The 15384-nt window shown below is 41.0% G+C and overlaps 5 non-coding genes across 5 annotated transcripts; all 5 read right to left on the reverse strand.

The window, feature by feature from the left end:
* Positions 1-5018: 5018 nt before the first annotated feature.
* trnar-ucu (transfer RNA arginine (anticodon UCU)) lies at positions 5019-5091 on the reverse strand. The gene has a single exon. It is a non-coding gene; the product is annotated as a tRNA-Arg (tRNA).
* Positions 5092-10038: 4947 nt separating this feature from the next.
* trnar-ucu (transfer RNA arginine (anticodon UCU)) lies at positions 10039-10111 on the reverse strand. Its single transcript has one exon. It is a non-coding gene; the product is annotated as a tRNA-Arg (tRNA).
* A 936-nt stretch (positions 10112-11047) lies between these two features.
* On the reverse strand, positions 11048-11120 carry trnar-ucu (transfer RNA arginine (anticodon UCU)). Its single transcript has one exon. It is a non-coding gene; the product is annotated as a tRNA-Arg (tRNA).
* Positions 11121-12734: 1614 nt separating this feature from the next.
* Positions 12735-12807, reverse strand: trnar-ucu (transfer RNA arginine (anticodon UCU)). The gene has a single exon. It is a non-coding gene; the product is annotated as a tRNA-Arg (tRNA).
* Positions 12808-14107: 1300 nt separating this feature from the next.
* On the reverse strand, positions 14108-14180 carry trnar-ucu (transfer RNA arginine (anticodon UCU)). The gene has a single exon. It is a non-coding gene; the product is annotated as a tRNA-Arg (tRNA).
* Between the last annotated feature and the right edge of the window lie 1204 nt (positions 14181-15384).

The raw sequence follows: 15384 nt of genomic DNA on the forward strand, positions 1-15384 counted from the left end.
AATTGTGGTTCACGTTTATCAATGGGATCAAGTAGCGCATGGATATATTTTCCCATTTTCAGTGATCAGTTTTTCCTGTGCTTTTCGATGTAAATGCCGTTCTGGTAAAGCCACAGCAGTGATTTAACCAGTTTTTTAAACGTCTGAGTGTTTTCTATCCACAGACTAAGCAAATGCATATACTATATTCCTGGCATGAGTAGCAGGGCGCTGAAATGTTGCGCGATTTTTAACAGAATGTTCAAAAAGTAGAGGGTCGACTTAAGAGGTTAAAAGAACTGGATAGCAGAGAGTGGTTTCGACCGATCGTACACGTGGTTAAAGTAGACATCACGCTTCCGCTTCGCTTCTGTAATCAGCATGACCTGTACAAACTGACAGAAGCTGTCAAAAAATAATCACGGAGGGCACTGAGACATGCCCGTGAAATTATGGTTTAATATTTCTGTTTGCACTTCATTGCTAACAGCAAACTGAATAGCAGAGGATGGTTTCGATCCATAAATCACTGGGTTAACTGCCAGGCACACTTCCACTACATCACTCCACTTTCAGGTACCCCAAAACAATACTTGAATTCACAATACATGGAATAGGAGATCAGTGTCTTAAGCCACTGTGGCACTCTGTGATCAGCATGACCTATATGGATTGATAGAAGCAGTAATAAAAAAGATTCACGGAGGGCACAGAGACATGCACATGAAATTCTCCAATTTAAAAAAATCCCTGTTTACACTTCATTTCTAAAAGTAGAATTGGATAGCTTCGATCCATCAACCTCTGTGTTATGTGCCCAGCTCTTCTCTTCTGTTTGCACTTCATTGCTAAAAGCAAACTGGATAGCAGAGGATGGTTTCGATCCCTAAATCACTTGGTTAACTGCCCTGCACTCTTCCACTTAATCCCTCCACTTTCAGGAACCCCAATACAATACTTGAACTCACAATAAATGGATTAGGCGGTCAGTGTCTTAAGTCACTGTGGAAATGTGTGATCAGCATGACCTATACGAACTGATAGAAGCAGTTGTAAAAAGAAAATGCATTTCGGAGGGCACAGAGACATGCCCATGAAATTCTCCTTTTTTATCCCTGTTAAATCTTCATTTCTAAAAATTTAATACAAAAGCTTCAATCCATCAAACTCTGTGTTATGTGCTGATCTCTCTTCCTCCATGGGAATTTGCATTCATCCACCCCAGATGGGACTCGAACCCACAATCCCTGGCATAGAAGGCAAGTGCATTATCCATTAGGCCACTGGGGCACTTGCTTTTCAGAACTGGATAGTAGAGAGTGGTTTCGACCGATTGTACAAGTGGTTAAAGTAGACATCACTCTTCCGCTTCGCTTCTGTAATCAGCATGACCTGTACAAACTGACAGAAGCAGTCAAAAAATAATCACGGAGGGCACTGAGACATGCCCATGAAATTATGGTTTAATATTTCTGTTTGCACTTCATTGCTAAAAGCAAACTGAATAGCAGAGGATGGTTTCAATCCATAAATCACTGGGTTAACTGCCAGGCACACTTCCACTACATCACTCCACTTTCAGGTACCCCAAAACAATACTTGAATTCACAATACATGGATTAGGAGATCAGTGTCTTAAGCCACTGTGGCACTCTGTGATCAGCATGACCTATATGGATTGATAGAAGCAGTAATAAAAAAAGATTCACGGAGGGCACAGAGACATGCACATGAAATTCTCCAATTTAAAAAAAAATCCCTGTTTACACTTAATTTCTAAAAGTAGAATTGGATAGCTTCGATCCATCAACCTCTGTGTTATGTGCCCAGCTCTTCTCTTCTGTTTGCACTTCATTGCTAAAAGCAAACTGGATAGCAGAGGATGGTTTCGATCCCTAAATCACTTGGTTAACTGCCCTGCACACTTCCACATCATCCCTCCACTTTCAGGTATCCCAAAATAATACTTGAATTCACAATATATGGATTAGGCGGTCAGTGTCTTAAGTCACTGTGGAAATGCGTGATCAGCATGACCTATACGAACTGATAGAAGCAGTTGTAAAAAGAAAATGCATTTCGGAGGGCACAGAGACATGCCCATGAAATTCTCCTTTTTTATCCCTGTTAAATCTTCATTTCTAAAAATTTAATAGGAAAGCTTCAACCCATCAAACTCCGTGTTATGTGCTGATATCTCTTCCTCCATGGGAACTTGCATTCATCCACCCCAGATGGGACTCGAACCCACAATCCCTGGCTTAGAAGGCCTTATCCATTAGGCCACTGGGGCACTTGCTTTAAAAGAACTGGATAGCAGAGAGTGGTTTTGACCTATCGTACACGTGGTTAAAGTAGACATCACGCTTCCGCTTCGCTTCTGTAATCAGCATGACCTGTACAAACTGACAGAAGCAGTCAAAAAATAATCACGGAGGGCACAGAGACATGCACATGAAATTCTCCAATTTAAAAAAAAAATCCCTGTTTACACTTCATTTCTAAAAGTAGAATTGGATAGCTTCGATCCATCAACCTGTTTGTTATGTGCCCAGCTCTTCTCTTCTGTTTGCACTTCATTGCTAAAAGCAAACTGGATAGCAGAGGATGCTTTCGATCCCTAAATCACTTGGTTAACTGCCCTGCACTCTTCCACTTCATCCCTCCACTTTCAGTTACCCCAATACAATACCTGTACTCACAATAAATGGATTAGGCGGTCAGTGTCTTAAGTCACTGTGGAAATGTGTGATCAGCATGACCTATACGAACTGATAGAAGCAGTTGTAAAAACGAAGCATTTCGGAGGGCACAGAGACATGCCCATGAAATTCTCCTTTTATCCCTGTTAAATCTTCATTTTTTAAAATTTGAATCGGAAAGCTTCAATCCATCAAACTCTTTGTTATGTGCTGATCTCTCTTCCTCGATAGGAATTTGCATTCATTCACCCCAGATGGGACTCGAACCCACAATCCCTGGCTTAGAAGGCCAGTGCCTTATCCATGAGGCCACTGGGGGACTTGCTTTAAAAGAACTAAATAGCAGAGAGTGTTTTTGACCGATTCTACACGTGGTTAAAGTAGACATCACGCTTCCGCTTCGCTTCTGTAATCAGCATGACCTGTACAAACTGACAGAAGCAGTCAAAAAATAATCATGGAGGGCACTGAGACATGCCCATGAAATGATGGTTTAATATTTCTGTTTGCACTTCATTGCTAAAAGTAGAATTGGATAGCTTCGATCCATCAACCTGTTTGTTATGTGCCCAGCTCTTCTCTTCTGTTTGCACTTCATTGCTAAAAGCAAACTGGATAGCAGAGGATGCTTTCGATCCCTAAATCACTTGGTTAACTGCCCTGCACTCTTCCACTTCATCCCTCCACTTTCAGTTACCCCAATACAATACCTGAACTCACAATAAATGGATTAGGCGGTCAGTGTCTTAAGTCACTGTGGAAATGTGTGATCAGCATGACCTATACGAACTGATAGAAGCAGTTGTAAAAAAAAATGCATTTCGGAGGGCACAGAGACATGCCCATGAAATTCTCCTTTTTTATCCCTGTTAAATCTTCATTTCTAAAAATTGAATCGGAAAGCTTCAACCCATCAAACTCTGTGATATGTGCGGCTCTCTCTTCATCCACAGGAATTTGAATTCATCCACCCCAGATGGGACTCGAACCCACAATCCCTGGCTTAGAAGGCCTTATCCATTAGGCCACTGGGGCACTTGCTTTAAAAGAACTGGATAGCAGAGAGTGGTTTTGACCGATCGTACACGTGGTTAAAGTAGACATCACGCTTCCGCTTCGCTTCTGTAATCAGCATGACCTGTACAAACTGACAGAAGCAGTCAAAAAATAATCACGGAGGGCACAGAGACATGCACATGAAATTCTCCAATTTAAAAAAAAATCCCTGTTTACACTTCATTTCTAAAAGTAGAATTGGATAGCTTCGATCCATCAACCTGTTTGTTATGTGCCCAGCTCTTCTCTTCTGTTTCCACTTCATTGCTAAAAGCAAACTGGATAGCAGAGGATGCTTTCGATCCCTAAATCACTTGGTTAACTGCCCTGCACTCTTCCACTTCATCCCTCCACTTTCAGTTACCCCAATACAATACCTGTACTCACAATAAATGGATTAGGCGGTCAGTGTCTTAAGTCACTGTGGAAATGTGTGATCAGCATGACCTATACGAACTGATAGAAGCAGTTGTAAAAAAACGAAGCATTTCGGAGGGCACAGAGACATGCCCATGAAATTCTCCTTTTTATCCCTGTTAAATCTTCATTTTTAAAATTTGAATCGGAAAGCTTCAATCCTTCAAACTCTTAGTTATGTGCTGATCTCTCTTCCTCGACAGGAATTCGCATTCATCCACCCCAGATGGGACTCGAACCCACAATCCCTGGCTTAGAAGGCCAGTGCCTTATCCATGAGGCCACTGGGGGACTTGCTTTAAAAGAACTGAATAGCAGAGAGTGTTTTTGACCGATTCTACACGTGGTTAAAGTAGACATCACGCTTCCGCTTCGCTTCTGTAATCAGCATGACCTGTACAAACTGACAGAAGCAGTCAAAAAATAATCACGGAGGGCACTGAGACATGCCCATGAAATTATGGTTTAATATTTCTGTTTGCACTTCATTGCAAAAAGCAAACTGAATAGCAGAGGATGGTTTCGATCCGTAAATCACTGGGTTAACTGCCAGGCACACTTCCACTACATCACTCCACTTTCAGGTACCCCAAAACAATACTTGAATTCACAATACATGGATTAGGAGATCAGTGTCTTAAGCCACTGTGGCACTCTGTGATCAGCATGACCTATATGGATTGATAGAAGCAGTAATAAAAAAAGAATCAAGGAGGGCACAGAGACATGCACATGAAATTCTCCAATTTAAAAAAAGAATCCCTGTTTACACTTCATTTCTAAAAGTAGAATCAGAAAGCTTCAATCCATCAAACTCTTTGTTATGTGCTGATCTCTCTTCCTCGATAGGAATTTGCATTCATCCACCCCAGATGGGACTCGAACCCACAATCCCTGGCTTAGAAGGCCAGTGCCTTATCCATTAGGCCACTGGGGCACTTGCTGTAAAAGAACTGGATAGCAGAGAGTTGTTTCGACCGATCGTACACGTGGTTAAAGTAGACATCACGCTTCCGCTTCGCTTCTGTAATCAGCATGACCTGTACAAACTGACAGAAGCAGTCAAAAAATAATCACGGAGGGCACTGAGACATGCCCATGAAATGATGGTTTAATATTTCTGTTTGCACTTCATTGCAAAAAGCAAACTGAATAGCAGAGGATGGTTTCGATCCATAAATCACTGGGTTAACTGCCAGGCACACTTCCACTACATCACTCCACTTTCAGGTACCTCAATACAATACCTGTACTCACAATAAATGGATTAGGCGGTCAGTGTCCTGTTGCTCCTACCCTCTACTTTTTGAACATTTTGTTAAAAATCGCGCAACATTTCAGCGCCCTGCTACTCATGCCAGGAATATAGTACGTTCATATGGTTAGAATGTGTGGATAGAAAACACTCGGACGTTTAAAAAACTGGTTAAATCACGACTGTGGCTATAACATAACGTGCGTTACATCGGAAAGCGCAGGAAAACCTGATCACAGAAAATGGAAATAAATATCCTTGCGCCACTTCCAGCAATTGTTCACAGTGAACCGAATTACATAAGACCGAGGTTTCAACTCCCAACGCATCCCCATGTTGTCTAGAGTCTTGTGAATTGAATCATCTTTGATTCTTGGTTGAACCGAATCAGGGAACCACTTACCTCCAGTCTCCGCCCAGATCATTTGGAAGAGCTCTCTCGTGAAATTTTTCCAAGACGACAGCTAATGATTTTTACATCGCCTCCTGATGATTTTTATCGCTTATTAACGTTTACTAATACCTAAAGTAGCATTACAAACGTATTTCGAAGTGTTTTGTGAAAGTTTATCGTCTACTTTTTGAATTTTAAAAAATGACGTTACGTTGTGAAATCGCTGTTTTTCGTTTATCACACAGTCTACATATAACGATATCTTGGCTTTATATGGCCCGATTTAATCGAAATAAAGACCCAATAGTGTTTATGGGACATCTAGGAGTGCCAACAAAGAAGATGGTGAAAGGTGATGACTGTTTTCTATTTTATTGTGCGGTTTGTGTAACGCCGAAATGCTAATTATTTTGCTTATGTCCCCTGCTGTGCTTTTGTGTTGTAGTGTATTGGTGCATGCTATCAGATAATAGCTTCTCATACTTTCGCCGAAAAGCATTTTAAAAATCTGACTTGTTGCCTGGATTCACAACGAGTGTAGCTTTAATTCGATACCCTGCATGTGTATTTTAATGAACTTTTGAGTTTTAACTAATACTATTAGCATTTAGCGTAGCGCATTTGCATTTCAGAGCTCTAGTTGGGACGCAAGCGTCCGAGTAGAGGGAAGAGGTTAAGTCACTGTGGAAATGTGTGATCAGCATGACCTATACGAACTGATAGAAGCAGTTGTAAAAAAACGAAGCATTTCGGAGGGCACAGAGACATGCCCATGAAATTCTCCTTTTTATCCCTGTTAAATCTTCATTTTTAAAATTTGAATCGGAAAGCTTCAATCCATCAAACTCTTTGTTATGTGCTGATCTCTTCCTCGATAGGAATTTGCATTCATTCGCCCCAGATGGGACTCGAACCCACAATCCCTGGCTTAGAAGGCCAGTGCCTTATCCATGAGGCCACTGGGGGACTTGCTTTAAAAGAACTGAATAGCAGAGAGTGTTTTTGACCGATTCTACACGTGGTTAAAGTAGACATCACGCTTCCGCTTCGCTTCTGTAATCAGCATGACCTGTACAAACTGACAGAAGCAGTCAAAAAATAATCACGGAGGGCACTGAGACATGCCCATGAAATTATGGTTTAATATTTCTGTTTGCACTTCATTGCAAAAAGCAAACTGAATAGCAGAGGATGGTTTCGATCCATAAATCACTGGGTTAACTGCCAGGCACACTTCCACTAAATCACTCCACTTTCAGGTACCCCAAAACAATACTTGAATTCACAATACATGGATTAGGAGATCAGTGTCTTAAGCCACTGTGGCACTCTGTGATCAGCATGACCTATATGGATTGATAGAAGCCGTAATAAAAAAAGAATCAAGGAGGGCACAGAGACATGCACATGAAATTCTCCAATTTAAAAAAAGAATCCCTGTTTACACTTCATTTCTAAAAGTAGAATCACAAAGCTTCAATCCATCAAACTCTTTCTTATGTGCTGATCTCTCTTCCTCGATAGGAATTTGCATTCATCTACCCCAGATGGGACTCGAACCCACAATCCCTGGGTTAGAAGGCCAGTTAATGGCCTTATCCATTAGGCCACTGGGGCACTTGCTGTAAAAGAACTGGATAGCAGAGAGTTGTTTCGAAACGATCGTACACGTGGTTAAAGTAGACATCACGCTTCCGCTTCGCTTCTGTAATCAGCATGACCTGTACAAACTGACAGAAGCAGTCAAAAAATAATCACGGAGGGCACTGAGACATGCCCATGAAATGATGGTTTAATATTTCTGTTTGCACTTCATTGCAAAAAGCAAACTGAATAGCAGAGGATGGTTTCGATCCATAAATCACTGGGTTAACTGCCAGGCACACTTCCACTACATCACTCCACTTTCAGGTACCTCAATACAATACCTGTACTCACAATAAATGGATTAGGCGGTCAGTGTCCTGTTGCTCCTACCCTCTACTTTTTTGAACATTTTGTTAAAAATCGCGCAACATTTCAGCGCCCTGCTACTCATGCCAGGAATATAGTACGTTCATATGGTTAGAATGTGTGGATAGAAAACACTCGGACGTTTAAAAAACTGGTTAAATCACGACTGTGGCTATAACATAACGTGCGTTACATCGGAAAGCGCAGGAAAACCTGATCACAGAAAATGGAAATAAATATCCTTGCGCCACTTCCAGCAATTGTTCACAGTGAACCGAATTACATAAGACCGAGGTTTCAACTCCCAACGCATCCCCATGTTGTCTAGAGTCTTGTGAATTGAATCATCTTTGATTCTTGGTTGAACCGAATCAGGGGAACCACTTACCTCCAGTCTCCGCCCAGATCATTTGGAAGAGCTCTCTCGTGAAATTTTTTCCAAGACGACAGCTAATGATTTTTACATCGCCTCCTGATGATTTTTATCGCTTATTAACGTTTACTAATACCTAAAGTAGCATTACAAACGTATTTCGAAGTGTTTTGTGAAAGTTTATCGTCTACTTTTTGAATTTTAAAAAATGACGTTACGTTGTGAAATCGCTGTTTTTTTCGTTTATCACACAGTCTACATATAACGATATCTTGGCTTTATATGGCCCGATTTAATCGAAATAAAGACCCAATAGTGTTTATGGGACATCTAGGAGTGCCAACAAAGAAGATGGTGAAAGGTGATGACTGTTTTCTATTTTATTGTGCGGTTTGTGTAACGCCGAAATGCTAATTATTTTGCTTATGTCCCCTGCTGTGCTTTTGTGTTGTAGTGTATTGGTGCATGCTATCAGATAATAGCTTCTCATGCTTTCGCCGAAAAGCATTTTAAAAATCTGACTTGTTGCCTGGATTCACAACGAGTGTAGCTTTAATTCGATACCCTGCATGTGTATTTTAATGAACTTTTGAGTTTTAACTAATACTATTAGCATTTAGCGTAGCGCATTTGCATTTCCAGAGCTCTAGTTGGGACGCAAGCGTCCCGAGTAGAGGGAAGAGGTTAAGTCACTGTGGAAATGTGTGATCAGCATGACCTATACGAACTGATAGAAGCAGTTGTAAAAAAACAAAGCATTTCGGAGGGCACAGAGACATGCCCATGAAATTCTCCTTTTTATCCCTGTTAAATCTTCATTTTTAAATGGAAAGCTTCAATCCATCAAACTCTTTGTTATGTGCTGATCTCTCTTCCTCGATAGGAATTTGCATTCATTCACCCCAGATGGGACTTGAACCCACAATCCCTGGCTTAGAAGGCCAGTGCCTTATCCATTAGGACACTGGGGCACTTGCTTTAAAAGAACTGAATAGCAGAGAGTGTTTTCGACCGATTCTACACGTGGTTAAAGTAGACATCACGCTTCCGCTTCGCTTCTGTAATCAGCATGACCTGTACAAACTGACAGAAGCAGTCAAAAAATAATCACGGAGGGCACTGAGACATGCCCATGAAATTATGGTTTAATATTTCTGTTTGCACTTCATTGCAAAAAGCAAACTGAATAGCAGAGGATGGTTTCGATCCGTAAATCACTGGGTTAACTGCCAGGCACACTTCCACTACATCACTCCACTTTCAGGTACCCCAAAACAATACTTGAATTCACAATACATGGATTAGGAGATCAGTGTCTTAAGCCACTGTGGCACTCTGTGATCAGCATGACCTATATGGATTGATAGAAGCAGTAATAAAAAAAGAATCACGGAGGGCACAGAGACATGCACATGAAATTCTCCAATTTAAAAAAAAAATCCCTGTTTACACTTCATTTCTAAAAGTAGAATTGGATAGCTTCGATCCATCAACCTGTTTGTTATGTGCCCAGCTCTTCTCTTCTGTTTCCACTTCATTGCTAAAAGCAAACTGGATAGCAGAGGATGCTTTCGATCCCTAAATCACTTGGTTAACTGCCCTGCACTCTTCCACTTCATCCCTCCACTTTCAGGTACCCCAATACAATACCTGTACTCACAATAAATGGATTAGGCGGTCAGTGTCTTAAGTCACTGTGGAAATGTGTGATCAGCATGACCTATACGAACTGATAGAAGCAGTTGTAAAAAAAAAATGCATTTCGGAGGGCACAGAGACATGCCCATGAAATTCTCCTTTTTTAGCCCTGTTAAATCTTCATTTCTAAAAATTGAATCGGAAAGCTTCAACCCATCAAACTCTGTGATATATGCGGCTCTCTCTTCATCCACAGGAATTTGAATTCATCCACCCCAGATGGGACTCGAACCCACAATCCCTGGCTTAGAAGGCCAGTGCCTTATCCATTAGGCCACTGGGGCACTTGCTTTAAAAGAACTGGATAGCAGAGAGTGGTTTTGACCGATCGTACACGTGGTTAAAGTAGACATCACGCTTCCGCTTCGCTTCTGTAATCAGCATGACCTGTACAAACTGACAGAAGCAGTCAAAAAATAATCACGGAGGGCACTGAGACATGCCCATGAAATTATGGTTTAATATTTCTGTTTGCACTTCATTGCAAAAAGCAAACTGAATAGCAGAGGATGGTTTCGATCCATAAATCACTGGGTTAACTGCCAGGCACACTTCCACTAAATCACTCCACTTTCAGGTACCCCAAAACAATACTTGAATTCACAATAGATGGATTAGGAGATCAGTGTCTTAAGCCACTGTGGCACTCTGTGATCAGCATGACCTATATGGATTGATAGAAGCAGTAATAAAAAAGAATCAAGGAGGGCACAGAGACATGCACATGAAATTCTCCAATTTAAAAAAAGAATCCCTGTTTACACTTCATTTCTAAAAGTAGAATTGGATAGCTTCGATCCATCAACCTGTTTGTTATGTGCCCAGCTCTTCTCTTCTGTTTCCACTTCATTGCTAAAAGCAAACTGGATAGCAGAGGATGCTTTCGATCCCTAAATCACTTGGTTAACTGCCCTGCACTCTTCCACTTCATCCCTCCACTTTCAGGTACCCCAATACAATACCTGTACTCACAATAAATGGATTAGGCGGTCAGTGTCTTAAGTCACTGTGGAAATGTGTGATCAGCATGACCTATACGAACTGATAGAAGCAGTTGTAAAAAAAAAAAGCATTTCGGAGGGCACAGAGACATGCCCATGAAATTCTCCTTTTTATCCCTGTTAAATCTTCATTTTTAAAATTTGAATCGGAAAGCTTCAATCCATCAAACTCTTTGTTATGTGCTGATCTCTCTTCCTCGATAGGAATTTGCATTCATCCACCCCAGATGGGACTCGAACCCACAATCCCTGGCTTAGAAGGCCAGTGCCTTATCCATTAGGCCACTGGGGCACTTGCTTTAAAAGAACTGAATAGCAGAGAGTTGTTTCGACCGATCGTACACGTGGTTAAAGTAGACATCACGCTTCCGCTTCGCTTCTGTAATCAGCATGACCTGTACAAACTGACAGAAGCAGTCAAAAAATAATCACGGAGGGCACTGAGACATGCCCATGAAATGATGGTTTAATATTTCTGTTTGCACTTCATTGCAAAAAGCAAACTGAATAGCAGAGGATGGTTTCGATCCATAAATCACTGGGTTAACTGCCAGGCACACTTCCACTACATCACTCCACTTTCAGGTACCTCAATACAATACCTGTACTCACAATAAATGGATTAGGCGGTCAGTGTCCTGTTGCTCCTACCCTCTACTTTTTTGAACATTTTGTTAAAAATCGCGCAACATTTCAGCGCCCTGCTACTCATGCCAGGAATATAGTACGTTCATATGGTTAGAATGTGTGGATAGAAAACACTCGGACGTTTAAAAAACTGGTTAAATCACGACTGTGGCTATAACATAACGTGCGTTACATCGGAAAGCGCAGGAAAACCTGATCACAGAAAATGGAAATAAATATCCTTGCGCCACTTCCAGCAATTGTTCACAGTGAACCGAATTACATAAGACCGAGGTTTCAACTCCCAACGCATCCCCATGTTGTCTAGAGTCTTGTGAATTGAATCATCTTTGATTCTTGGTTGAACCGAATCAGGGGAACCACTTACCTCCAGTCTCCGCCCAGATCATTTGGAAGAGCTCTCTCGTGAAATTTTTTCCAAGACGACAGCTAATGATTTTTACATCGCCTCCTGATGATTTTTATCGCTTATTAACGTTTACTAATACCTAAAGTAGCATTACAAATGTATTTCGAAGTGTTTTGTGAAAGTTTATCGTCTACTTTTTGAATTTTAAAAAATGACGTTACGTTGTGAAATCGCTGTTTTTTTCGTTTATCACACAGTCTACATATAACGATATCTTGGCTTTATATGGCCCGATTTAATCTAAATAAAGACCCAATAGTGTTTATGGGACATCTAGGAGTGCCAACAAAGAAGATGGTGAAAGGTGATGACTGTTTTCTATTTTATTGTGCGGTTTGTGTAACGCCGAAATGCTAATTATTTTGCTTATGTCCCCTGCTGTGCTTTTGTGTTGTAGTGTATTGGTGCATGCTATCAGATAATAGCTTCTCATGCTTTCGCCGAAAAGCATTTTAAAAATCTGACTTGTTGCCTGGATTCACAACGAGTGTAGCTTTAATTCGATACCCTGCATGTGTATTTTAATGAACTTTTGAGTTTTAACTAATACTATTAGCATTTAGCGTAGCGCATTTGCATTTCCAGAGCTCTAGTTGGGACGCAAGCGTCCCGAGTAGAGGGAAGAGGTTAAGTCACTGTGGAAATGTGTGATCAGCATGACCTATACGAACTGATAGAAGCAGTTGTAAAAAAACGAAGCATTTCGGAGGGCACAGAGACATGCCCATGAAATTCTCCTTTTTATCCCTGTTAAATCTTCATTTCTAAAAATTGAATCGGAAAGCTTCAACATATCAAACTCTGTGATATATGCGGCTCTCTCTTCATCCACAGGAATTTGAATTCATCCACCCCAGATGGGACTCGAACCCACAATCCCTGGCTTAGAAGGCCAGTGCCTTATCCATTAGGCCACTGGGGCACTTGCTTTAAAAGAACTGGATAGCAGAGAGTGGTTTTGACCGATTGTACACGTGGTTAAAGTAGACATCACGCTTCCGCTTCGCTTCTGTAATCAGCATGACCTGTACAAACTGACAGAAGCAGTCAAAAAATAATCACGGAGGGCACAGAGACATGCACATGAAATTCTCCAATTTAAAAAAAAAATCCCTGTTTACACTTCATTTCTAAAAGTAGAATTGGATAGCTTCGATCCATCAACCTGTTTGTTATGTGCCCAGCTCTTCTCTTCTGTTTCCACTTCATTGCTAAAAGCAAACTGGATAGCAGAGGATGCTTTCGATCCCTAAATCACTTGGTTAACTGCCCTGCACTCTTCCACTTCATCCCTCCACTTTCAGGTACCCCAATACAATACCTGTACTCACAATAAATGGATTAGGCGGTCAGTGTCTTAAGTCACTGTGGAAATGTGTGATCAGCATGACCTATACGAACTGATAGAAGCAGTTGTAAAAAAAAAAGCATTTCGGAGGGCACAGAGACATGCCCATGAAATTCTCCTTTTTATCCCTGTTAAATCTTCATTTTTAAAATTTGAATCGGAAAGCTTCAATCCATCAAACTCTTTGTTATGTGCTGATCTCTCTTCCTCGATAGGAATTTGCATTCATTCACCCCAGATGGGACTCGAACCCACAATCCCTGGCTTAGAAGGCCAGTGCCTTATCCATGAGGCCACTGGGGGACTTGCTTTAAAAGAACTGAATAGCAGAGTGTTTTTGACCGATTCTACACGTGGTTAAAGTAGACATCACGCTTCCGCTTCGCTTCTGTAATCAGCATGACCTGTACAAACTGACAGAAGCAGTCAAAAAATAATCACGGAGGGCACTGAGACATGCCCATGAAATTATGGTTTAATATTTCTGTTTGCACTTCATTGCAAAAAGCAAACTGAATAGCAGAGGATGGTTTCGATCCATAAATCACTGGGTTAACTGCCAGGCACACTTCCACTAAATCACTCCACTTTCAGGTACCCCAAAACAATACTTGAATTCACAATACATGGATTAGGAGATCAGTGTCTTAAGCCACTGTGGCACTCTGTGATCAGCATGACCTATATGGATTGATAGAAGCAGTAATAAAAAAAGAATCAAGGAGGGCACAGAGACATGCACATGAAATTCTCCAATTTAAAAAAAGAATCCCTGTTTACACTTCATTTATAAAAGTAGAATCAGAAAGCTTCAATCCATCAAACTCTTTGTTATGTGCTGATCTCTCTTCCTCGATAGGAATTTGCATTCATCTACCCCAGATGGGACTCGAACCCACAATCCCTGGCTTAGAAGGCCAGTGCCTTATCCATTAGGCCACTGGGGCACTTGCTGTAAAAGAACTGGATAGCAGAGAGTTGTTTCGACCGATCGTACACGTGGTTAAAGTAGACATCACGCTTCCGCTTCGCTTCTGTAATCAGCATGACCTGTACAAACTGACAGAAGCAGTCAAAAAATAATCACGGAGGGCACTGAGACATGCCCATGAAATGATGGTTTAATATTTCTGTTTGCACTTCATTGCAAAAAGCAAACTGAATAGCAGAGGATGGTTTCGATCCATAAATCACTGGGTTAACTGCCAGGCACACTTCCACTACATCACTCCACTTTCAGGTACCTCAATACAATACCTGTACTCACAATAAATGGATTAGGCGGTCAGTGTCCTGTTGCTCCTACCCTCTACTTTTTTGAACATTTTGTTAAAAATCGCGCAACATTTCAGCGCCCTGCTACTCATGCCAGGAATATAGTACGTTCATATGGTTAGAATGTGTGGATAGAAAACACTCGGACGTTTAAAAAACTGGTTAAATCACGACTGTGGCTATAACATAACGTGCGTTACATCGGAAAGCGCAGGAAAACCTGATCACAGAAAATGGAAATAAATATCCTTGCGCCACTTCCAGCAATTGTTCACAGTGAACCGAATTACATAAGACCGAGGTTTCAACTCCCAACGCATCCCCATGTTGTCTAGAGTCTTGTGAATTGAATCATCTTTGATTCTTGGTTGAACCGAATCAGGGGAACCACTTACCTCCAGTCTCCGCCCAGATCATTTGGAAGAGCTCTCTCGTGAAATTTTTTCCAAGACGACAGCTAATGATTTTTACATCGCCTCCTGATGATTTTTATCGCTTATTAACGTTTACTAATACCTAAAGTAGCATTACAAATGTATTTCGAAGTGTTTTGTGAAAGTTTATCGTCTACTTTTTGAATTTTAAAAATGACGTTACGTTGTGAAATCGCTGTTTTTTTCGTTTATCACACAGTCTACATATAACGATATCTTGGCTTTATATGGCCCGATTTAATCTAAATAAAGACCCAATAGTGTTTATGGGACATCTAGGAGTGCCAACAAAGAAGATGGTGAAAGGTGATGACTGTTTTCTATTTTATTGTGCGGTTTGTGTAACGCCGAAATGCTAATTATTTTGCTTATGTCCCCTGCTGTGCTTTTGTGTTGTAGTGTATTGGTGCATGCTATCAGATAATAGCTTCTCATGCTTTCG

The sequence above is a fragment of the Oncorhynchus nerka genome, linkage group LG8 (genome assembly GCF_034236695.1).
Source record: "Oncorhynchus nerka isolate Pitt River linkage group LG8, Oner_Uvic_2.0, whole genome shotgun sequence".
Taxonomy (NCBI): Eukaryota; Metazoa; Chordata; class Actinopteri; order Salmoniformes; family Salmonidae; genus Oncorhynchus; species Oncorhynchus nerka.